The 25,113-nt window shown below is 37.3% G+C and overlaps 1 long non-coding RNA gene across 1 annotated transcript in view; it reads right to left on the bottom strand.

Annotated features, from left to right (window-relative positions):
* Positions 1-25,113, bottom strand: part of LOC113422938 (uncharacterized) — a 66,188-nt gene that overhangs the window by 29,962 nt on the left and 11,113 nt on the right. The window contains exon 2 of the long non-coding RNA XR_003372315.2: positions 1,538-1,659. This is a non-coding gene — a long non-coding RNA (uncharacterized LOC113422938). The remainder of the gene's footprint in view (positions 1-1,537; positions 1,660-25,113) is intronic.

Raw genomic sequence — 25,113 nt, 5'->3', positions numbered from 1 at the left:
GAAGAGCGGAGCGCGCGGCGGCTGAAGAGCGGAGCCGCGGGCGGCGTCCTCGGCGGGAGGCGGCTGCAGCGAGGCGCTCGGCGTCCTTGGCGGGAGCGGCTGTCGGGGGTCGCGCGGCGGCAGCACGGTAACAGCGGCCGGATCGGTGGGGGCTGAAGTGTAGTCTCGCCGGCCTTCACGGCCTTGAGGCGAAATCTGGACCTCTGCTAGAGGCTGTAGGCTTTGCGCTCTTGTAGCGCCCACGGGGTGGGGGTTTTTCGCCAGCCTTCACGGGCCTTGAGGCGACGTCTGTTCCTCGACTGGGGAGGCTTTTCAGACTTCTGCGCTTTGGTAGCGCTAACAGGGGTGCCTTTCGCACGGGAGGCTAGAGTGCCTGTCAGGCAGTAACTTTCTCCTCAGCTCAGGGAGACTTCTTTTCCTCAGCTCAGGGAGACTTTCTTCTCAGCTCAGAGGCTCTTTTTTAAATTTGGCGCGCGCAGAGACTATCTGCGGCTCCAGACATTCTGTGGCTTCAGCTCTTTCTTCAGTGACTTAGCTTCTTGCCTGGGTGTCTCTTCTGACATCCCATCCTCGTCGCCAGTGTTGTATTAGTCTAGACGGACACACCAGGCAGACACAGGAGCTGAAGAATAACGTTTCTTTATTTGAAGTAGTAACAGATTAACGTGGCTGCCCAGCTGGGCTGGCAGCCGGCTGGCTGGAGCCGGAGCCCCAACTCCCCAGCTGATGCCGTTTGACAGCTCCTTATATAGTCTGCTGTCAAACGGCACCAACCAATGGGAACAGTAAGATGGTCCCGCTCAAAATGCGGACCAGGTTGAAGACTTAGCTAGTCAGGGACACAACACCATCTACCACAGTTTTGACATTCTCATCCAAGACCTCACAAGATCTCAAAGACAACGTGGTGTTTTCTAATGAGTTCTCAAGCACTTTCAGTACAAGTGGACCATTATTTGTAATCAGTTGAGGATATCCAGTGCTGAAAAGGTTTTCTGGCTTTTTATTCTCTTTTTCTGGAAGATGTCCAACTGATGGATTTGAGAGGCATTACAGATGAAAGCTGTTAGGTTGATAATATTCAACTTCTACTTAAAAATGCATCTGTATCTATATGATCAAAAAGATCCCTCCCTTCAAAATATGTTTCTTTTATATCTCCAGAGTTTGTAGCAGCACCTTCTCTTCACTTATAAACCTTAAGGATTCTCCTCATTTTGGTCCTCAGTGGGACCCAATTTGTGCCCACGAGATGCCAGTGTGTCTACATATACATCTCTGGGTGATGTCTTATTTTGAAGTTCTTTGTGGTGCTAAGTGTAAAAATAAATATAAGCCTTTATTCCAGGGTCCCCTTTTCATAAGCAAACCCTCACTTTATCACAGTATCTATTACATTACATTTAAATGATCTTCTGACTGGAATTCTTCATTGGAAAATGTATATCATGGCAGAACCCAGGGCCAGATTTGGCTATCAAAATGCAAACCCAATCTAACCTTAATCAAAACTTTAACTTATGTGAATGAAGCTTACTTTTCACATGACCCGATGTAGCATGCTTTGTGAACATAGCCTTTTTCATCCAGTTGCTTCCTTGTTTCCAATACTTTTAGGCCATCTCAAACAAACAAACAAACAACCCTTGGATAGTACATCTAAAAAAAGATTAAAAGATCATGAAATATAATATTAGTAATAAAAAATAGCAATAATATATTCAGATGGCCATCTACAATAGTACTTCATATAAAGACTTGTTAAAATTAAACAATCTTAGGGGTCTTCTGAAATGCAAAGTGGGTTAGGGCTGGGTATACTTTCAGAGGCAATATGTTCACAGAAAGTTACACCAAAGAAGCCTAACTTCCATTCCAGACAGAGATGTATTCGTCAGATTCTGACCAGATCTGGTAGCGGAAATTTTGAGTCATTCAGAAAACCAGCAAATACCACTTCTGACTGACCCTGACCCCATTTATTCTCTGCCTCCCAAGTCCCAGCTGATCGGCTGGGACTTCTTTGTTGCCCTGCATAGGAGAACGGAGCTGGAAAACAGGTTAGTGGGGTGGGGAGGAATAGGATTTTACAGTATCCTGGAGTGGGATGGGAATGGAGATTTTACAGTATCCTTCCCCTGCCATGCCCATCAAGCCACACCACACCCAGCAAACAGAGCCAGTATTAAAAAATTTAATCCCACCACTGATTCCAGACTACTCTAATATCTCAAAGAGGCTGGATTCTTGGTAGAAGTTCTCTTGGTATTCATAGTACATGGCAGAAACATGCTCAACAAGGCTGTCTAGAAATATCCCTGTTTCTATCTAAATTCCAAGCACTGTTGGATGAGTGACTTCAAGAGGAAGGAAGTTCAAGGAAATTACAGGTGTATATACTTCTTTCTGTCCTTCATTCATCTACCAACCATCTCACATATGCCTGCTAGAGTGTTTCTCATCTACAATCATCTCTAGGCACAGTTAATTGATGTTTCAACAACACTGGTGTTACTGGGAAGGCCTTTGATTCATCTAACAGAAGCAAGGTTGTTTTAGGTCCCTTTGGAAAGAAAAACATTTAATAGCACCTTACCACATCTATTCCAACTTACAGCACCAGGTATAAATTATTCAGGGATGCATATCTTAAAATTAGCTACATGTTCATGACTTGAACTGGGATTCAAATAAAGAAGACAATTAATATCACATAATTTCTGTTTTCCATAACAAAGCAGTTATCAAAGAAGAGGTGGCTTGCTTTTTCCTTGGGGACCTAAAATATTTGATTGATAAATGAAAAGCATTATTGGCCAATTCAATTGCTTAATTTTGAGTGGATGTTTTTTAGAATTAAAATGAGAGAATAATTAAGCTCAGGAACTATGATTTGATAACAATTTAAATGGAAATTACCTTCATTTTCTAATGACATTAAAATTGAGTTTCTCAAGATTAGCTACACAATTTAGGTCATGATACGCAGCTTCTACGAGCTAAAATGAACAATCCCATATTCCATTTGCTTTGAAAGTTTTAATTTCCTGTGGGGAAAAAGTTTATTTTTTTTCTTGCCGCTTTCTCAAGAAGTTTAGAATTTCCTTGAATTGGATTTTGACTTTCATTTATTTACTTACTTATTTACGTTATTCTTTATGCTGTTTGGCTTGAAATCTGAATCTCAGGATACCAAGAAAGTTGCAGACTCCTTGGAAGGGATTGTAAAACACATGACAAATATCTAATCTCTTAGATAAAATTGCATAAGTCTACCCATAATGCAATGTTTGTCTTCCTATTAAGCAGTAAAATAAATTATATATTCTCAAATTATATGAGAAATAGTGATATTGGGACTCCCTTCTGAAAGGAATGAAATCGATTTCAGTGGGTGAGAGTGTTTTGTCAGACAGAAATCCAATCACAGCACATTGTTTAAAGTACACTGGCAACCATTCAATACAGGCTTCCATTTTGCAAACAATAGCCACACAACCCTTTTCTCACAGCAACTTTCTGCCAACTGAAGTGAAACAATAAATAGAACACATCAGAACTTTTGACATGTCAGTACTGCCATCAGTTGATGAGTTATAACTCTGGAGTTACTACTTTTTATTTACCCTTTGTATGTATGTATTTGTTTGTGTGTGTGCATGTTGCAATTTCAAAATATACATTTGTGTAGGTGTATACTCAGACAATCACATATACATGAGCACAGATGCATATGTACAATGAACAAAGCCAAAAGAAAGCAAATAAACAGAACTAAGGAATCAGGAGCATGAAATTTGATATAAAAAGTAATATTCCATTGAAGTACAAATGTATTTTATAGAGTTTTTATTTTAATCTGCTGTAATATAGATGCATATCTAAAAGGAGACCTAAACAAATATAACTAGGGAGACAGAATAAAAGCAAATGAGCAAGGACTGTGAAGACTGGCTCTGAACAGTACCTGCATATTAAAGGTACAAAATGGGAGAAGAGACGGGAAAAAAAAAAACCTTTAAGGTTATTCATCATCTCTGGTAGCAGAAAGCGACAAGAGTGCAAATGTGAAATAAACTGCCAAACAACCCACACAAAATGTCAATATCATGCCATTCATCTACTCTGACAGGAGAAAAAGTTGCCCTTTGTATATTTCTTTCTTTTTTTGCCATGGGGCTGTTATTCCTTAGATGGAGAAAGTATGATGGAACTGCAGCATGATGGGACAAGTATTGTCAGATCATTTTGTCTCTCAGAAATGCTACCAACACTTCATTGTGAGGGATATCCTTTCTTGTGTTCTGCTCTGGGATTGCACTTTATCACTCCATAATGCCTCTCTTATCATTTTTTTTGGTGAATTAGGGTCTTTATTTCCAGAAAAATATCACCATCCACATCTTCTAAGCAAAGTCAAAAAGGTCAACCAGAAGGTTCCTATTGGGTTAACACTAAGTTTGCCTGAAGTTGATTAATGTAAGCAACTTAGCCTATTGAGATGTAAAATGAAGCAGTTTGTATACACTCTTTCTTACCCATAGGCAATCATTTTCAAAGTCATTTCTGGCATCTAGTACAATATAGAAATGGAAAAAGTTGGAGCCAACATTTTTTCATTTTGAAATGCCTCCTTTAAAGTCAGAAGATACATATTTAATGGTTCACCTGAAGGTAGAAGCTTCTATTTTCTTTTGAGACAGTAACTAATTCACAGTGACATTTCAGATTTAAGGTCCAAGAGGCATCAGTATGAAAATGGAGATGTCTAAGCTGTCTAGATGTATCTATAAATTTTATTTATTTCTAATTTGGTCCAAAATTTCAGAATATGAGAGAGAGAGTGTGTGGGAGAGGTGGAGAGTGGGAGACCAGAGGAGGGAGGGAGGGAGGGAGGGAGGGAGGGATATATATATATATATATATATATATATATATATATATATATATATATATATATATATATATATATATATATATATATATGTTTTCTGAGTTCTCTGGTATTTGTATGTGGATCTTTGGATTGGGTTTCTCCCGTAGATTCAAAGGCACGTTTGGCGAGTCCCCTCGCCATCTTCAGGTGTGCTGGCTTAGTGCCAGTGCAAGCATCTGCTGCACTGGCAGGGAGATGGCGAGTGGAGAGAAAATAAAGAGAGAGAGAGAGAGAGAGAGAGAGAGAGAGAGAGAGAGAGAGAGAGAGAGAGGACACTTTGACATATTTGGGGTTGATTTACTAAACATTCTCACAAGTTATAGCCTCAGTTTTGCTGCTCCTGATTAAACATTGATTCTGATTAAAATGTAAAACATAATTTTCAGATGAAAACTATTCTAAAAGTGCATAATGAAAAATAATTTATTTTGTGTGCATGGCTAATCCACTGCTTGCCGTTTCTGGAGAGGTCCTTCTACCTAAGATATCTTAAATGATAGTGAGTAATGTCAGGGTCTTTCCATCAGTCCCTGCTTCTTGCTCATCACTGGGCCTTCCAGGTAATGGTGGACCTTGCTGTGAAAAAGGAAACAAATTTAGATTTACAAAGGTTGGTTGTTTTACCATCCTGTAACAGAACTGATCACAACTTATGAAGAATGATGAAGGATGGACTTCATTATCTCTTCAACAAAAGTTCAATTCATATGTGTCAATTATCCTGAGTAGTCTTTGGTCTAATGGATAAATCTTCTGTGGCAACCTTTGTTAAGAACCTATAGAAAATCTGTTTCCAAGTACTAATAGGACAAAATAAATTACTCTTCACAAATTCAGGCCAAAATCGACTGCAGGCTAATAGTGTAAATATTGCTTCCCCGTGTTCCAGTATTGATCTCATAATATTTTCACTGACATTTTCTATTCTGTTCTTACAGAAACTCTCCATTCTTTCCCCCTGTCTTCCTTATTGACACATGAGAGGAGATAAGCAAAGACTTTTTTTTTTAAAAAAAAAAAAGATGGTTCTTTCAGTGACTCATATGTCCTATTCACACACAAAAGCCCTCAATAATACTCTTAATCTATCCACCCACTAAGCCAGTCAAATCTTCTAGTAGCTGCATTCAAACTTGTTAAGGTGTGACAGCACAAAGTCATACAGTCTGGGTCGAAAGGTGAATCCACAGTCCTCCAGATTTTCTATAAAGATGTGTCTGATATACCATGAGCCTCTGCACAAAGAGAGAAATAGCAAGAGTTTATGACTTCATTAGCCTCTTCTTTATTAGTTAGGAAAGCAACAGTAGGCATGGGTTGACCACTACAGTTGGTATTTAGCAAGTACATTCTGTATCTCCTTGTCTGTGCAGCTTGTTTTTTCAGCCAACCCTTCTTTCTACTTCTTTTTCTTGGAGAAATAAATAGACAAAACATCTGACCTCTTTGTGTGTGTCTGTCTCCGTGTCCTGAACAATAGTTCATTTGACTCTTTATAAGGGTGAGTCTATTTGGAACTAAAGCTAACTCCCTGAGGATGAAGATTATTTACTGGGTCAAATGACCCCTTTTTAGTTGTTCTCACTATATATTAACCCTTTAATGAACTATTTGAGTGTGTTTTTGTAAATAGAAACTTGGAATGCTTCCTTTACTGAATCCTTTTTTTCCCAAGTGGATGGTAGTAACTAAAACAGACATTCTTATTTGAAGACTTTATAAAAAGTCAGATGGCTAAACCTTTCAACCACAAAAACTACTTTTAGAAATAACTGGAAGAATCAGGCCTATATCCAGATTCCCATTCTATCATCACAGTTTACAAACTGTTGTTTGGTGTTAATTAAAAATAGGGATATATTTGAAACTTTTAATATGTTGCATTAGAAAAAATTGCTGGATATTTTTCCTCCTTTTTAAGTATCATTTGGAATTTGATTGCAAAATTCAAAAGGAAGGCAGGGAACACAGAGTGGAAATAAAATTTGTTGTAGAAAAGAATTCCTAGTCCAGGGGAGGGAAGAAGTGTGAGAAAGAAACTCTAATATGATTAAATTGATATAGAAAGTAACTATCACAGAGTTTCAAGATTTTGCTTAGTAGCAATAAAGGTTTTTCAAATGTTTTTATTTCCTGCATTTGGTAACCTTGAAGCTTTCACATAATGTTTTTCTAATAAAAGAGACAATGTAAACCGGCTATATGACTATGTCTGTCAAGACAATATTGGTCAGTTTGAGCACACATTGTTCAGTAAGCCACAAATACAAACAGAGCCCAATTATATACCAATCATGCTCTTGCCATACTATGCAAATTAGGACCTTTAATCTAGACACTACCACAAGCCAACATTTTCTTTCCTGTATACTACTGGGAAGACAGAATTGGCAGTACTGTCTTGGAATTCTGCAATTTTAATTTCAATACAGTAGAATGGCCTAAGTTGGCCAAGACTTCGATCAGGTGTGTACTGTGGTTTGCCATTATGCTTAGAAATTGCCACCCATCACCATGGACACCTTTGCATAAGTATCAAAATGAATCTCATTATGGAAGACAATATTTATAGTTTCGGTTGAACTGTGGAGTCTCTGGTGCTCTCTGAACTTGGTTGTTTTCATGTTGATGTTTCATTTCTCAACTAGGTAACATTTAGGGCAAGCCCCATGCCTTTCTATCACTGATAATGTTATCTACTTAGGTCATGATTTATTTATTTATTTTGCAAACAATGATTCTCAGAGAGTACCAAGGACTCCTCTTTGGCATACTCCTTGTATTTACCCTAGTAGAGCTATGATATCTGACGTACAAAGACACACAAAGCCTTGCATTCTTTGGTCCTAGATGGAGTTATCTAAATCTTTGCAGCCTACATATGATAGTAAAAAATACTAGGTTTGCTAGATCCAAAAATGTTCATTTTTTCCTAAGAAATCCTTGTTTGTGCTCAACTAAGATCTTAAGAAGTGAAAAGTTTATAGTTTGGAACAATTAGTCCTGCAGCAGACAGAATATCTTAGTAACCAACCTGTGTAATAATGAAAGAGGTCCTTGGCCCACATAACTAATTACTGTCACATCACTTCACTAACACAAAATTATTTTTTTCAAATGGTGGGCAAAATTTTGAGTAATGCAAGAGAATGGACAGTATGAAGTGAAGTGATAGTTCAGTTCCTTCTGAGGGACTATTTTAGTGTACAGTATTTGTGATCAGGTAAAGGAGAAGAACATTCATGTAAGGAGCAGAATAATATGGCTTGTAAACAGGGTGGAAGAGAAAGAAAAATAAAACCTTTGAATCACCTGGTACAACACCACATTAAGGTTTGACGCCAACCTTGAAGTAGAGTTCAACTTAAAACAAAAGTTTAAGATCTAAAGTAGAACATTACTAATCTTGTGCAGTTCGCTATGAAGAATAATTTAGAAATACCATCACCAAGCTAATTAAATCTTAGACTCTTCGATTAACATAGTAGTGTCTCTTTTAGCATAGCAACAACACACCAGCAAAGACTTATGCAAACATGTTTCTAATGTCAATTTTAAGGAGAGATTGGTTGACAGCTGGTTAGGTGGTTGAAAGTAGCTATGTGTCTTGCAATCTAACCAATCTGCCCTCCTGACATTTGGAGGACAATTAAAATAACACTAATTTCTACTGTAAGGAACTGTCAGAAATACCATTTTTGCTAGCCTGCCATTACAAACTCCAACAACAAGAATAGATTACTTTGATAGCATTTTTCTAGGTGCCTCCAACACACACTGGCATGCTAAATAGATTTCTTCCATAATTAAAGCTGAAATTCTGAGAAAATACTTTTAATTAGTAGTTTTGTTCTTAAATAAACTTCAGGTGCCTGCTAGAAGTCACCAATGTTGCCACTGCTGTCATCTTAATTTGCAATTCAATATGTATTAGCAACCTTCCAAGACACAACTCCAACGATGTATAAAAATAACTAGCATAAAACACCCACCTATTTTGCTCTTGCCTAATTGCCGAATCAAGTGCATATTCCTTAGTACTATTGTCAAGTTTTATGCTACATTTCCATACTCTTATTTTCCCCCCTCAAATTGAGGGTTTCCTCCCCCCCTCTGTAAAATGGCATTTAAAGGATTGACATTGAGATGCGTCACAAAAAACGCTACAGCAACTTTGACTTGACTATAAGCTACACAGATTCATATACTAGGGCAAAAATAAATGTCAGTGATATAAATAATTCCTCCCCATCCTACTTAAAAGAAAGCATTGTGGGAGAGATGCTTCTAATACCAATGCAGAGAAGCCATAGGCTGTAGGTGAAATGATATGAAAAATAAAGACAGTTGTCTACTTTGAACTGAACCTGACAGCAGCCATTTTCCTGTACCTCAGTTGCCACACAGAGGGGGAAGGAGGTTGGAACGCTTGACTAGACACAACAGAGAGCTTTCTCATGAGAACCAAGGTCATCTCTACTGGGAACATATAAGGTAATTGAAGAAGTGCCTGAAGAGCCCACCAATTAACCCAGTTGGCCAAAGTGACCTGTGACACTTGGGGATGGGGTTATTTCCTATTTTTAATTATAATGAAACCACGGGAAAGATTTAGACGGTTCTCCTTGAGAGCTGTGCCAATATGATGCACTCAATAAAGAAGATCTTTGAAGAGGATTTCAGTCTCAGAGTTCTGATTTGCTTGGGTTCATTAGTCAGAGCCTTGACAACGCTCTTGAATCAAAACCAATTCCTTATAATTGCACATACAATGGACATGACTCTGTACTTTCTTGGCAATAATATGAAGGTTATTGTCTATTGGGGACTTTTTTCCCCCAACTTCCCCAATTTTGTCCACAGTTTAAAAGTTCCTGCTGATCCCTCATCTATATGCTGATCAGTCTAACCTAATTTCACTTTGAAGGATTAGTCAAGATCAATCCTCCTTGATAGACTCAGCCTAGGAATTCTAGGATATAAATTATTATATAAATAAATTAGTTATTATGTTAAGCATTATAACATATTATATTTACATCCTAAATTTATTGGACTTTGACTTTATGCGCTTTTGAGCCTGTTTGACTGCATCCAGTAGAACTGCAAATGCCTAGCTAAAACTTGCGGAAGGAATTCCCACAATCCAGCTAAGAACCTGGGAAAATATAATAAACTACTGTGTTAAAAATGCAGCTGAATCCACCTGAATTGACCACATAAGTTTTCACAGATAACTTTTCTTCTTTAAAAAGGTGTACAGGTGCCTTTCACACCATTCCTAATCTTTCTAGTGTATGGCCAAGCTCAAGAACTATTCACCCAAAGACTACAGAATATGGAATTCCAAGCTGAGGTTAACAAACTACTTTACATGGTAGAAATGAGATGAACAAAGACATTTGAGAAACAGAAAAATATTCACAGAACCTTATTTTTCTCAGGCTGACAACTGCAATGTTCAAAGCCAAATACAGTATCTTACCATGTGCTTTAGAGGCATGGGGCTGTAAAATCCCATGAATCGAGCCATCTGTCCATGTGCTTCAAAAAGATTGAAACAAATTGACATGTAATACAGGTAGTCCTCAACTTACAACAGTTTATTTAGTGACCATTCAAGCAGCACTGAATAATATGACTTATGACCATTTTTCATAGTTACGACCTATGCAGCATCCTCATGATCATGTGATCAAAATTCAGAAGCTTGTGTTGTGGTTAGCCGGCAGCAGGTGCAGACAGCTGAGGAGACTGAGGACTCAAATGAGGGGCCAGGACCATTAGGGAGTAGACTGCTGCCTTCAGAGATTCTGGGGGCTGGCAGCAGTGATGAGGAGGTTCCTGAGGAGCCTGTGCCAAGTGCACCTGCATGTAGAATTGCTCGTAGGAAAGAGCAGCTGCAACAGCATGGGCGACTCAGGAGTAAAGCTGCAAGGTAATGGACCCTCCTTCAAAAAGAAAAAAGCCAGCTGTGAAGCAAACGTTCTTTGCAGGAAGCAAAGACATTTTGAAACTCAGCCTCAGTGGACATTACAGTATTTTAATTTGGTATTTGAAGACCCTTGTGTTGTGAAATATTTCTTATCTGTGATTCTTGGCAGTCTCATACAGTTTTGGCAAGGTTTGTGTTTATAAAGTTAATGAGTTTGCAGCAACCCTTTAACCGGGGATTCGTAAGACTCATTAAAAGGTTTCTGTTCCCTTTGGTTATTGTTTGTCTTATTGGAAAAGGGTTTGGGTCAGAACAGCTTGACAACTAGTTCATATTTATGACCGTTGCTGTATTCCATCGTCATGGAATCACCTTTTGTGATCTTCTCACACGCAAAGTCAGTAGGGAAGCCAAGTTCATTTATCAACAGGGTTACTAACTTATCAAGACTTCAAGTTGACTCTTGAAGTCTGCCTAGACTAGATTCTGTATTTTTCTTGGAAAATGTGTTTTTTTTAGAAGTTGTTTGCCATTGCCTTCTTCCTAGGGTTGATGACTGGTCCAAAGACACACAAAATAAATATTTTTTTTTCTGCTGTTGATATAATAAATCTAACAAAGTTCCATATAAGTTCTTTCTATGTAGCCTACTGAACATTAGCTTCGAACAGGGTGGTATAGAATTTTCAGACAAGTCTTACGAATCCCTTTTCCCTCAGTTCCTACAAAACTCTGTTTTATTTTGGATATTTGGAATGTTAAATATTTTGGCTGCAAATTCAGTCAGCTGAATGCATGGATAATTCTCCTTTAGACCTAGATGCAGCACCCACTTAAAGCTCTTTAACACAAATCCATGAACCAGCTACAGTCTAGGTTGGATTTTGAGCTTATTTGCAGCTGATTTCATTAATTCTATATTCTTCATAAAATGTAAAATCGTTCTGCTTTTTTTGGTAACTTAGCCTGAAGTCAAGACACAGAATCCCTCTTGAGAATAAGAGCAGCATATACATTTAATAAAGACATAAATCCACTTTTAAGTGGGCCCCATTCAGAAAGCTTCCCCAGGCAAATTGCTGGTTTCTAGCATCTAGGAAACCAGAGTTTAGAAGAAACATGTACATTTCTTGAATGACAAAACAGGTTAATTGGCTTAATTTGTGTTAAAAACAGTTGTTTGATATAAACTTGCATTTAACACAAGCATGGTACTGATATTATGCACATGGATGTGCTAATCATATTTTCCCTCATCCTCATATGAGGGAAAGCTTAAAAACACTGAACTCTACATAGTGTCCATTCACTGAACTAAATAAAGAAATAATTCAATGCGCATATAAAAGAGTGTTCTCAAGATGAAGTCACGTTAAATGCCACAGATCAAGTTCTTTGAAACTTCCTAGATGTTAAAAATGGTAATTCATTTTTTTCTCAGAATAGCTATACATTTGAAAAGATAAATGGCATGAATAATAATCTTGATGTCTAGATTGTTGCAAATGTCATCAAATGCATTGGTAGCATTAACTATTAAGGATTTTAAATACTCTTAGATATTAATATTCAGATTGTGGTTTTCAATGTCAAATTTGTTTGGTGAGTTCATAGTGCCCAATCATTGAGTCATTTATTCCCAGGAAAAAGGTGTCATTAACAATGGATGAATTTATCAAGTTCACATGTTCAATTTTTATGTGTCTTCTGTAATCTTTGGGGGGGGGGGGAGAATCCAATTGAAGTGAGCAAAATTCTCATCTAATAAGTGCAAGTATTTTAATGACAGAAAAAATCATATTGTACCTTGTTGGTAAGTGGCTCTTAAAGGTGAAAAACTGATTACAGAAGGGGGAAAAAAAGATTACTCCAATTCAGATTTGTATGCAAGTCAAAGTCTGAGTAGAAAAATCCAGATTATAGACAAACTAATGGTCAAGAAATTTTGCCCTAGGAAATAGATATATTAGATATCCCATTTTGCATTAAATATCAGAAATAAAAATAGCATTCTGCTGGCTTTTGATGGTCCCAATTTTGAAACTTCATTAACTATTAATACATTATTAATTATTAATAAATTATTAATACATGCTTACTTTACAACCCTTGCTGCAATTTTTATATTATAGAGCAATCTTGTCAAACTGGTGGCCTGCGGGCTGGATATGTCATGCACAGACCAAGCCCTGTCATGATACGTCACAATCCGGCCCGTGACATAATCAAGTTTGACACCTGTGTTATAGAACAATGACGTGCAACCAGATAAATGGGAGACAGTAATTTTCAGTGTTTTCTGAACATTGTTCAATGACTACAATATTAAAAACAATCTGGCTTTTACAAACTTTTAATGATAAGGAACTGTAGTCGAGCAGTGTATCATAAGGAAAACATAAATGTGTTGTTTGAATTGTCTTTCTGAAAGATCCAAATATTCTAGTAGGCAGCTTACTTAGGAAATTCAAAAATGTAAGACAGCGTAAAGCAGGGGTTATTCATTAAAATTGCGGGTATATTACTATTTAGATGTCCTGCTCCCTATGATTATGAGCTTCAAGAATCCATCAATGATTCTTTTCAGAACAACATAGCACGTGCGCTTCGTAGATTCAGTTGCAACAAGGACAAGAGGAACACAAGAACATTATTAGAATTCTTCAATCTGTTTTGCATCAAAAATTCATTTCTCATCTCTATGGGTGGTATGTGTCTTCCTCAATCTCAGATCTTCTACCAGAGACCTGGAAGTTTGAGGATTCTGTGCAGTACCTTAGCTGTTCCTATACTCTTCTGGACAGAGATGTCATTCCTGGGGTCTGTTGGAGTCACTCTTCCAGTTTAGGAGTCACAGTCCTGAGTGGTCCTACCACCTCTAGGACCCCTTTGGCCTTCAGCTGTGGTACTTCTGCAGCTTCATACTCCCTATTCCTTCTTGATGTTACTCACATTGCCATATCTATCACTACTGCTTGTCTTTGTATACTACCATAAGATCTGGTAAAACTGTGAACAAAAAGCAATAGCATATGATTGCAACACAAATAACAACTAGCAGCCATGGGTGTTATCATAAAAGAGGACCTGATCTGGGGCACTCAGATTGCAGCCCTGGTCAGGGCCCAGCAGAGATTATACTACCTGAGACTTCTCAGGAAACAACAACTGAATGAAAAACTGCTGGTGACCTTCTACTGTTGCACCATAGAGAGTATTTTAACTTACTACACCTGTGTATGATTTGCCAATTGCACAGTGGCAGATAGGAAAGCACTCCAGAGGGTTAATGTCATTGCCCAGAAGATCATTGGTTGCCTCTCCCCTCTTTGGAAGAGCTTTATAGCTCACGCTGCCTTAAGAAAGTTCAAAACATTATTAAAAGATCCATCTCATCCTGGGCACCCTTTTTTTTTTAACTATTACCATTTGGCAGAAGGTACAGAATAATAAAAACAAGGACAAATAGGCTGAAAAACAGCTTCAATCCCAGGGCAGAAAGTATATTGAATTCTACTGTATAGTGCAATATTAATGCAATATTGGGTTTTCAATTCAGTTGTATAGAATATGAAGGATGTGTGTTTGTGTTTATTTTTATAGCTATAATGGATACTGAAGATGGCATTTAATTTCATTGTACAAAGTCCAATGACAATAAAGTAAACTAAACAATAAGCAATAGTATATGATTGCAATACCAATACAACCAGCAGCCATGCTCCATAAAAGAGACCGTGTCTCCTAGCTATCATGTGGTCTACTTACTGACTAGACCAAAAATATAACTGCCCCTAATTTCCCCCCATGCCTAAATTATCTAAAGATGTGTAGGAACATGTTGCTCATCTGTGATATTCCCAGATGAGGTTGAGATTGCAGCTGAAAAACTGTAGGTGGCCTCTCTGAATGGAAGATGGAGGCTGGAATGGCCATCCATCCATCCATCCATCCATGCTTGGAATGGGAAGTGACAAAACAAGAAAAGGGAACTAAATAACAATCCCTGTGTCAGAATTCTGGCAATTACCCCAATTAAATCATGAGCCTCCAGCCAAACTTCCAAAACTTCAGAAGGATTTATTGGGAGTTAACATGTCCAGTACTGCCTGGGTGTAGCTGACTCTGAGACACATAATTCATTGTCACCCTTGACACCCTGGTTTTCCCCCAACCCTTGGGTGTATCATAATTCATATTTTCCAATGAGACACATCCATAGCCAAGAGTCATCAATCATGTTCTCCAGTTAGAATTTTGCATGGCAGAAACTTCACTCACCTAGTTACTATCTTTTGAAAACTATTTATGGAATGCATTTTCAATTTTCAAGCTGCTGCACTGCTCTTTCAAACCCCTTTCCCCCCTCCCTTTTCTGTTGGCAACTCTAAAAAGACCATAGAAATATTTTATGAGTTGACACCTTGAACACTTCTTTATGAATAGAACATGCTGCACCTTACTTTGCCCAGTAAAGTCAGGGTTGCTAAACTTATCTATATGCTGCTAGAAAGAAATTAACCCCGTCCTGCCAGAGCAGCAAATGCTCTGGGGACAGAACCCCTCTGCTTCTAGAGATTCTATGGATGAAGTGCTTAGTGCATGTTGTTGTGCTGCTATGTTACAGTGCCTTGGTGTTGTCTTTTAGCCCAGCCCTTTCTAGCCACTGATAGGATTTCCCATTGTCTGCCACTTCAGCTGTCTGACAATGCAGGGTTTTGTGTTTCCATGGCACTTCCTCTGTTTGATCTTCCTCCCGTGACTACTGCAGCCTTAAGCATTCTCTCAGCAGTTCACCTTCATTTGGATGCCATCTTACTTACATTCTCCTGGATTATTTGGGAAAATGTACAGTGGGTGCTATTTAAAAAGTTTATGCGGAGAGTATTGTTCAAAATCATATTATTTTCCTGAAACAGTATGTAATAGACAAAGCTGCTGCCCAAAGCTCTAAGTAGACCAGCCAGGAAACACAACCAGATGAGCTAATTCTTTATTGTAAAGATTCACTAACAGTATCTTGCAAGTCTGATGGTACAATTTTCCTGAGTCTCTTCCTCTGTCCATTATGCAGCTGCAGGCTATGCCTTCTTTTATCTGATCATTTCCTAGGGCAGCATTTCCTTTGCCCATCTCCCAAAATCATTCCCAGGTAGATGCATTCAAGTTTTGCCTGATTTGAAATTTGGAGAAGTCATTCATATGTATGAAACATATAGAGTAGGGTGTAGTTAGCTTCCCCCCCCCCCCAATAAAAAATGATGCTTAAAATGTGATGAAAAGGATTGTTTTGCAATTGATATGGGATAGGTGTAACCAACCCTCAAATGCCTATATACAAAATGGTTCTTGCTAGCTTCATCCAAGGATCCTTGTGTACCTGTTGTGGTTAGCCGGCAGCAGGCACAGACAGCTGAGGAGAGCAAGGACTCAGATGAGGGGCCAGGACCATTAGGGAGTGGACTGCTGCCTTCAGAGATTGTGGGGGCTGGCAGCAGTGTTGAGAAGGTTCCCAAGGAGCCTGTGCCAAGAGCACATGTGCGCAGGATTGCTCAGAGGAAAGAACAATTACAACAACACAGGTGACTCAGGAGTAAGGCTGTAAGGTAATGGCTCCTCCTTCAAGAAAAGCCAGCTGTGAATGAACATACTTTGCAGAAGGCAAAGACGTTTTGAACTCAGCCTTGTAGACATTACAGTTGGTATTTGAAGACTCTTGTAAACTATTTCTTATCTGTTGTTTTTTGGCAGACTTGAAAAAACCTGGCAAGGCTCTTTCTTAGTTGGAAGCAGCATTTTATCTGTGAAGAAACAGGATTCTTAGTTGAAACATAAAGCTGCTGCCTTTATCTTGTGTTTGCTCTTTGGGAACCAGGTTTGGGTCAGAACAGTACCAAACATCACTATGTTTAAGTAGTGTCATATATGAACCACAATGTTAAATTTCTACCTTCCTATTACATCTAATATGTATATATTGCTGTCACAGACAAAATATTTAGCTTATTTTTTTATCCACAGTGCACATTGTGCACTGCCATACTACAATTAGAAAAAGCCATGAAAATTCACAGGATAATTTTCAGCAAGTCACACTATGTCTCACTCAGTCTAACTTAAGTCATAAACTTGTGGGGATTAAAGCATAAGCCACCTTGAGATCCTGGAGAAAACCTGTTATATCAATAATAAATAAATGCATCAATAAATAATATCTTGAGTTTATGGAAATGGATCTGTATATCTACCCTAAGTAATACAAATAGACTTATTTTATTGCTTACATGAATCATGGTATTATATAGCATATTGTTTGTTTTACACGGGAAGTTAAATAAGAGATTTATGTACACTATGCCCATAGCACTAGTCAAAATCAGCAGACCATAGTAGTGAGTAAAGAACAGTCAATTTCAAGAGGACTTAATGATGTTAACAGCTGAATCCTAGCATGTCTACATAGAAATAAGTACTGCTGGGTTCATTAATGCTTGTTCCCACTGCAAAGGGGAATTGAATTCAGCTCAAAATAATAGAAGACAATACTTAGCTGGGATTAAATCTTACTATACAGAATGAATCTGAGTAGAAAGGCATACAATCTGCTGTAAACTGAGTTAACAAAGTATACAATTGCAAAGCTGACATCTAAATGTGATTGTTCAATATATAAATAAATTAATATTTATAAATTATAGCTGAAATTATTTTAAAAAATTGATGCAAATCATACGTATCTGCACATACTGACAAGTGTGTGTATAGGGCATCTAATAAATATTGCAAAAGAAGCCTGTTCAGTTGGAGTAGGATTCCTTCCTTCCTTCCTTCCTTCCTTCCTTCCTTCCTTCCTTCCTTCCTTCCTTCCTTCCTTCCTTCCTTCCTTCCTTCCTTCCTTCCTTCCTTCCTTCCTTCCTTCCTTCCTTCCTTCCTTCTTTAATACAGGAATAATAAACCTCATATTCCCACTTTGGAATATTTTGCTTATAAAAAATATGGCTGGAATGAAGGCTATCATGTTAAATAGCTTTAACAGAGCTTTTGCAGATGTTATTCCTTTGTGAAGTTTTACTGTTGGCTACAAAAAAAAAAAAACCACATACATCATGATTTGTTATATTGTTGTTGGGGGGATGAGTCACTAGAGATTCACCTGCTTCTGCTTCCTAATTTGTCTGATCTCCAAAAGAAACTCTTCCTGTGAGAAAAACAATATAAAATATTTCAGTTCAATTTATTGCCATTGTGGACCAATATACAGGATAAACATCTGAAAGAATATTGGTGGAACATATTCTCCCTTGGAATAGAAAAAATTAAGGATGGAATTAGCAGATCTTTATCCAGTAGCAGCAGTATATTCGCAGTGGGCTTCCTTCAAGACTGGAATGCATAACACCTCCTAAATATTTAAAACTGGTCAATTGTTCTATTTTATGGTTATTAATGCTCTATAAACTGAGCTTTGGCCTTTTGGCAAAAACTATAAAATACTTAGTTGGATATTGGATAACAGCCATGGTGGCACAGTGGTTAGAATGCAGTATTGCAGGCTAAGTCACTGTTCACTGCCAGAAGTTCAATTCTGACTGGCTCTAGTTCAGTGGTGGCTAACTTTTTTGGGCTCCTGTGCCAAAAATTGAGTGCACGCTTGCAAGCTCGCGCTCACGTGCTAGCACCCAGAAAGCAATGTGCGCCCCCCCCGCCCCCTACACATGTGTGCGCAATCCCCACCCACCCACTCTGCTGCCCCCTTACCTGAACTGCGCCTCACAGCTGATTTTCGGCTGGTTTGAGGCCTTTTTCAGCCTCCCAGAGGCTTGAGGAAGGCTTCTGCAAGCTTTGCAGGCTGAAAACTAGGCCCGTTTTGCCACTTCTGGTATTTTCGGAAAAACAGGAAGTGATGAAATGGAGCTAATTTTCAACCTGCAAACCCTGCAGAAGCCTTCCTCAAGCCTCTGGGAGGCCGAAAAAGGCCTCAAACCAGCCAAAAATCAGCTGTGAAGCGCGCACATGCACAGTGAGGTAAGTTTGCCTGCAGCTTGAGTGCTGGCACAAATGGCTCTGCGTGCCACCTGTGGCACACGTGCCATAGGTTCACCATCATGGCTCTAGTTTGACTCAGCCTTCCATCCTTCTGAAGTTGACAAAATGAGGACCAAAATTATTGGAGGCAACATGCTGATTCTATAAACTTAGAGAAGGATGTAAAGCACTTTGAAACAATACATAAATCTAAGTGTTACTGCTCTTCTGGAATTGTCTGATTCCAACTGTCACCAAATTATAAAAAACAATCAGCAAAAAACAAACAACAAACAACAGCAAAAGTCGGTTCTTATTCTGCTGCTCGGTCCAGTTTCAGCCACATCTTTTCTGACACATAATTTTAACCTACCTCTATAACTACCTGATATATTATGATAATGTTATGAACTAAGTAAATGCATTTAATAAAGCTTGACAACCTTACTAGAAAAGCAGGCTCGTAATCCTGCAATTCTGATTGGCCCATAAATAGCGAATCATGATTGGTCTCTTCTGGGCAATCTGATTGGCTAATAGCGAGTCATCTCCCATTGGGCACAGTTTAAACGCTCCAACGCAATTCATTGGTTAATGGGGCAGCAGCCATCTCTATAAAAGAGCTGCTGCTGCCCAAGGGTTTTGCTCTGTTCCTGATTGTTAATAAAGAGTTGAAGTTCACCGTCCACTGCCTCGTCTCCGTTCCTTGCGCCCATGCCCAGAATATAACAATAATATAGGTATTATTAGAGAATTTTGATTCCTAAACTTCATACCCTCTAGATGAGTAAGAATACTAAAAAAGAACTGAAGAACCATTTTTAGAAGATACAGGCATTCATTTCCCATCATTCTCATCTTCTATTTGGAAAAGATGGCTTAAAAGTAATTTTTAAAAGGCCAGCCTCCAGAACATTGTTATTCAGAAATGGAAGACACATCATTTTAGAAAGAGAGGAGCTGAATTCTGAAACACATAGCAATGGTTCCAATGTATAGCTCCATTTATTGATTGATTCAATTTGATTGCTCCCATCCGACTTTGAGACAATTTCTCTTCATGGTTAAAGTTAAAATAGCACAATACAAAATATTTATTTATTTACAATTTTTCATTTATTGATTTATAATCTCTATGGACAGCTGGTTATTCTCATCAATACATGGGGCCAAGTGCTATTATGAAGTCCTACAAAGAAAACCTGTTCATTTTCAAAGAGAGAGTATTCATACACAGCTACAGAATAGTCCTATTTAATATTCCATCCTTTTTGTTTTAGCCATATATTTGTATTGTATTTCCTCTTACCAGGTTATTTATTGCTTTATACCATTCTTTGCCCGATGGATGAATATATTTGTCTGTTTCTATATCTATTATTTTCTCTCTCTCTCTCTCTTTCTCTCCCTCTCTCTCCATATCATCTATATCTATATCTATCTACAATTACAACTACATCTGCATTTATATCTACATCTATCAATAAAACCATTTTTAATTTAAGTAGCTATATGTATTTTATTACTTAAATTATTTTTTTGTATTCAAATTCCATTTAAGATTCAAATTGGATATTTAAGATTGGAATATCCAAATCTTCTGAGTTGCAATTAGGAGAATCAACTTGTTTTAATTTTTGTTCTGGATTGGGTTTATTCATTCATTCATTCATTTCATTAATCTATTCAAAGAGGTACTTCAGGAAGCTAACAATTATTTTTTCAGAAACACTCCCCAAAATTAAAAATATTACTTTAAAATGCTAGAATTAATAATTATAAACCCCAAATCCAGTTAAATGCATGTTTCTTTAAATTCAAGACAGCAGGAATCAAATGTGAATTCCCAAAATGGGCCATCTAGGGACCAGAAGTGATATAATAGATTGCATCTATGGGTATGTAATACAACTATTGAAACTTAGATAGGAATACATACATTTGTCAAAGTGAATCTTCTTCGCTCAGCTATTATTTCAAAGATTTAGGACAATTAGAAAAGAAATATCAGAAAAAAATAATAATGGAAAGAAAGGGTAATATCCAAAACTGAGACCAGGTCTTCCTTGGCAAAGGAGATGTTTTCCATTTCACAGTAATCCCTAAGCATGGAAGCTGCTATCTGCAAGCTAAAGTTAAATAAATTTGTTTTATAACTTGCTCCTACTCAGTAGCATTTACAAAGAGGTCAAAAACTATAAGATGATGGGTAAAGGCCTAGGTAACAATCTCTGCCATTTTTGTACATGCAACTTCACAGGTTGTTTTCCATTTTTAATCAACCTCAAAAGGTTTCTTCATTTGCTTGGTGTGTGCGTAAAAAGAAAAAAAAAAGAAATTATTGACAAAGCATTTACCCTTGAAAGAAATTCAGCACAGAAACGAAGCAGGTGATCCCGTGAAGCTTATTGTCCATCACTCAGGAAACTCCTGTTCTACTTACTCTCCATCGATTTGATAAAAATAGATCCATATTGTTCAATTAAGATAACAATCTCCCCCCATCATTGTGAGAATAGTTTTGTTGGCATGCCATTCTTTATAATAAGAACACCATCATCACTCTGGGTCCTCTGCCGAATTCTTTTTCCAAAAGGTTTTACCCTGCCTGGGCTGAATTTAAAGGATGAGAATTAAGGTAAAATAAAGCTTTGAAAACACACCGTCTGTTGCCTGTGAACAGACTGGTTTTCTTTGCCTCTGGATATGTATTGCGTTCTTAAATATATTGGGGGGAAAATAATTCCTGTTTCATTGATCCCAAGTAGTTCAGCAAGCAGGAATTGGGGGAAAAGGAAAGATCCTATCATTTAATTTCCTAACCATTTGCAAAAAGCCTTTCAGTTCTAAACATCTTTATATTCCATCACTTGTATCTATTAGGTTATTGATATACCTGTTTGCTTATTGACTCCTGGACTTTTTTTTACCTTTGTCCTCCATTATCTTATTTCTAAAGTTTTTTTCCAGATCTATTCCATTTAGTAAAGTTCTCTCGATACCTGTGATTTTTCTCCTTATTTAACAGATAACAGATAATCAGAGTTAGGGGGGACCTTGTAGGTCATCTAGTCCAACCCCCTGCCCAAGCATGGGACCCTACACCATTTCTGACAAATGACAGTCAAATCCCTTCTTGAAAGTCTCAAGTGATGATGCTCCCACAACTTTCTATTTTGCTTTTCCTTTCTCTAATCAATGAGATATTTTTGCAATGCGTCTGCAAAATCTTTACATACTAATATATGATTGGCTAATCCTTGAACATACATCATTAAAATGTTGAAATCCCAAGGAGATTTTCTTTTTCTTTACTCCCAAATCTTTGAGAACATCCTAGCATGCAGGAATTAATTAGGTGTAGATGAGTAAGATCTAAGCAAGATGATAATGCAGTGGGAACTGGTTAAGTTTTACCTCAGTGTTTTTTTTTTCAAATTTAAGATGTGTGGACTTCAACTCCCAAATTACCTAATAGCATCTGAAAATAGAAATCTATATGTTACTGATACCATATGTTATGCTGCGGTAAATAGTATTCACCAAAGTACCATATATATATTTGGTGAAAAAATGTGCAATGTTTTGAAAGAATGCAATCCAGAAGAAAAATATTCTACTCTCAACCATCATGTGTTTATTGAGTGAGAACTCTGGCTTGATTTGTTCAATATTTTAAAATTGGTTGAATGAATGGGTACTATACTGTCAATATAGAGGATTATATTCTATAAACAGAGACAAATAGATTACCAATTTAGCCAGTATCTTGTTTTGTACTCTTCCTGTATGCATGCAAATATTTACTACATTATAGGTAGCATTAGCCTGCTCATTTATAAGCAAACTGATCAGAAAGAATAACCTCTAAATCAGGCTGCAAGGAATATCATATGCTTACTCTTTCACTTGTTGATTTATCTGTTTGAGGGGTCCTTGTTGCTCTCTGAGCTTGCTTGTTTTCTTGCAGATGTTTCATGACCCTAACTACATAAAATCATCAGTGCTGGTCCTAGCACTAGCACTGATGATGTTAATGAAATGCCTGCAAGAAAACAAACAAGTTTAGGAGCACCAAAGACCTCTCATTTCAACCCTGAGCTATCGGTATATAAAGTCTTGTAATAATAAACAGATAAATCAGTAAAGGAGAATATGATTTATTTGTTCATTATTACAAGACTTTATATACTAATTCACCTGGCAACAAGTACTTTACCTAAAAAACATAAACTTACAAAAATACACAATGTCTTCAAAATACTCTTATGTGAAATTCACATTTCCCTAACAAATACCGGTACTCTCTATATTACTGTTCTTCTGAAGGATAACATGGTAGTGGCTAGTCAGATTTCAGAAAGAATTATGTGAATGTAGCACTGTTTATTTGGAAACCAAAGAATAATTCCAGATTTCATCATGATTATGTTGAGAAGAGGCTTTGTGATGTTATGGTGTCTTTTATGATGTTGTATGTGAAATGAAAACTTATTCATTAATACAGAGGTTTTAACCTCCTAACAGGTTTTTTTTTTAAGGATTAATGGTCAGAAGAAGCCAAATTCTGCATGCACAAAAGGAAAACTTATTTTGATGCTTTAAAATTTTCAAAATGCTTTTTTTAAAATTTTGGATGAGAAAAAGAAACAAAAAGTAAGGGAAAAAATGATAAAGAGAAAAAATATCCAATAGAAAGAACAAAACAGGGCAAACACTCAGTGAATTTAATTCCTCTTGACTAAACCCATACAGTCCCTATAATACATCTATTGGCTTTATTAGATCATGCCAATTTTGTATTTCGAAACACAATTAAACAATATGAACAGTCTCTCAGTCCCTTGACACTTTATGCAAACTACAGTTAATTCCATCCAGCATGTATTATCTAAACAAAAATTAAATAATATATTATATAAACAAATCATGTCGTTCCTCATTTCATTTCTGCAAGTTGGTGTTGTAAGGGTGTGTATGATCTTAGCAGCATATTGTACAAATATGAAAGCATATTAAATGAGATAAGTTACATATACTGTTAAGTGGGGAGACTGAACATTACCTTATGTTCCCACTGTTGGATATATTTGTTGATTTAAGTGACAAAACAATTATTTGGATAATCTGACACTTGGCCTTTGAAACACACAGCTAAACATTAAGAAAACAATTGCTTTCTACACATGTACTTTCATCTCAACTCTGGAAGGAGGTGTGTTTTAAAAGATTGCACAGAAACAACCTCTTCTTGAGTATTTATTATACACAAACACACACACACACACGTGTGTGTGTGTGTAATCTATTATATTACAGCCCTCTCTAAGTGGTTTACAGAATCAGCATTTGTGTGTAATCTATTATATTACAGCCCTCTCTACGCGGTTTACAGAGTCAGCATATTGCCCTCAAAAATTTGTCAGTGTAAAGCTAAGTTAAAGTTAAATAAATTTGTTTTATATCTTGCTCCTACTCAGTAGCATTTACAAAGAGGTCAAAAACTATAAGATGATGGGTAAAGGCCTAGGTAACAATCTCTGCCATTTTTGTACATGGTGTTGACATCGCATGCATATTGATAATAGATGAAGTTGCCATGATGCAAGCTTCCTATCTTGTAGCTTGTGACCCCTGTCAATCATTTGTGAAGGACATGAACTATGCACAGATATACCTGTACATGTATACATATTATTCAAATATATTACCTTGTTATAAAAGCTAATTGGGAAGTCATAAAATCATTGGGTGACAACAGACCTTGGAGGTCTTTTAATCCAACTGCCTGCTGATACTATCCAAGACAAATGGTTCTCCAACTTGTGTTTGAAATCCAGTGACCAGCAGAAGAGAAAATGGGCCTTTAAAAGAAATCATGCTGAGTCTTCTATTTGGCTTATTTTAAAAAAAGCAAATGTAATACAAGCCATCATTTTCTGCCACAAAGACTATTGAGTTGAATTGTGCTTCTAGCCTTGCCAATTCATTTGAAAGTTGAAAAGTATGGGCAATCTTTTGTTAAATATGTAGAAACTTCTATTGTTTTTAGTGGTAGGAGTCCCAAGGCTTTTCTTCACTATGAAGTTCAAGTGCCATCTTTCAATTGGTAGAAAACCATCCTGAAATGAAATTTGCTACCTTGATTACACCTGTATGCCCCCCTCCATAGTTTTCTCTTCAGACAACTGGGTTACCTCTGGGTTATAACAACTTC

The sequence above is a fragment of the Notechis scutatus genome, chromosome 6 (genome assembly GCF_049901735.1).
Source record: "Notechis scutatus isolate UNSWTSFEM ecotype Mainland chromosome 6, rNotScu1.2, whole genome shotgun sequence".
NCBI lineage: Eukaryota > Metazoa > Chordata > Lepidosauria > Squamata > Elapidae > Notechis > Notechis scutatus.
Note: the sequence above shows the minus strand (reverse complement) of the source record. Positions and strands in the feature narration are given on the sequence as shown.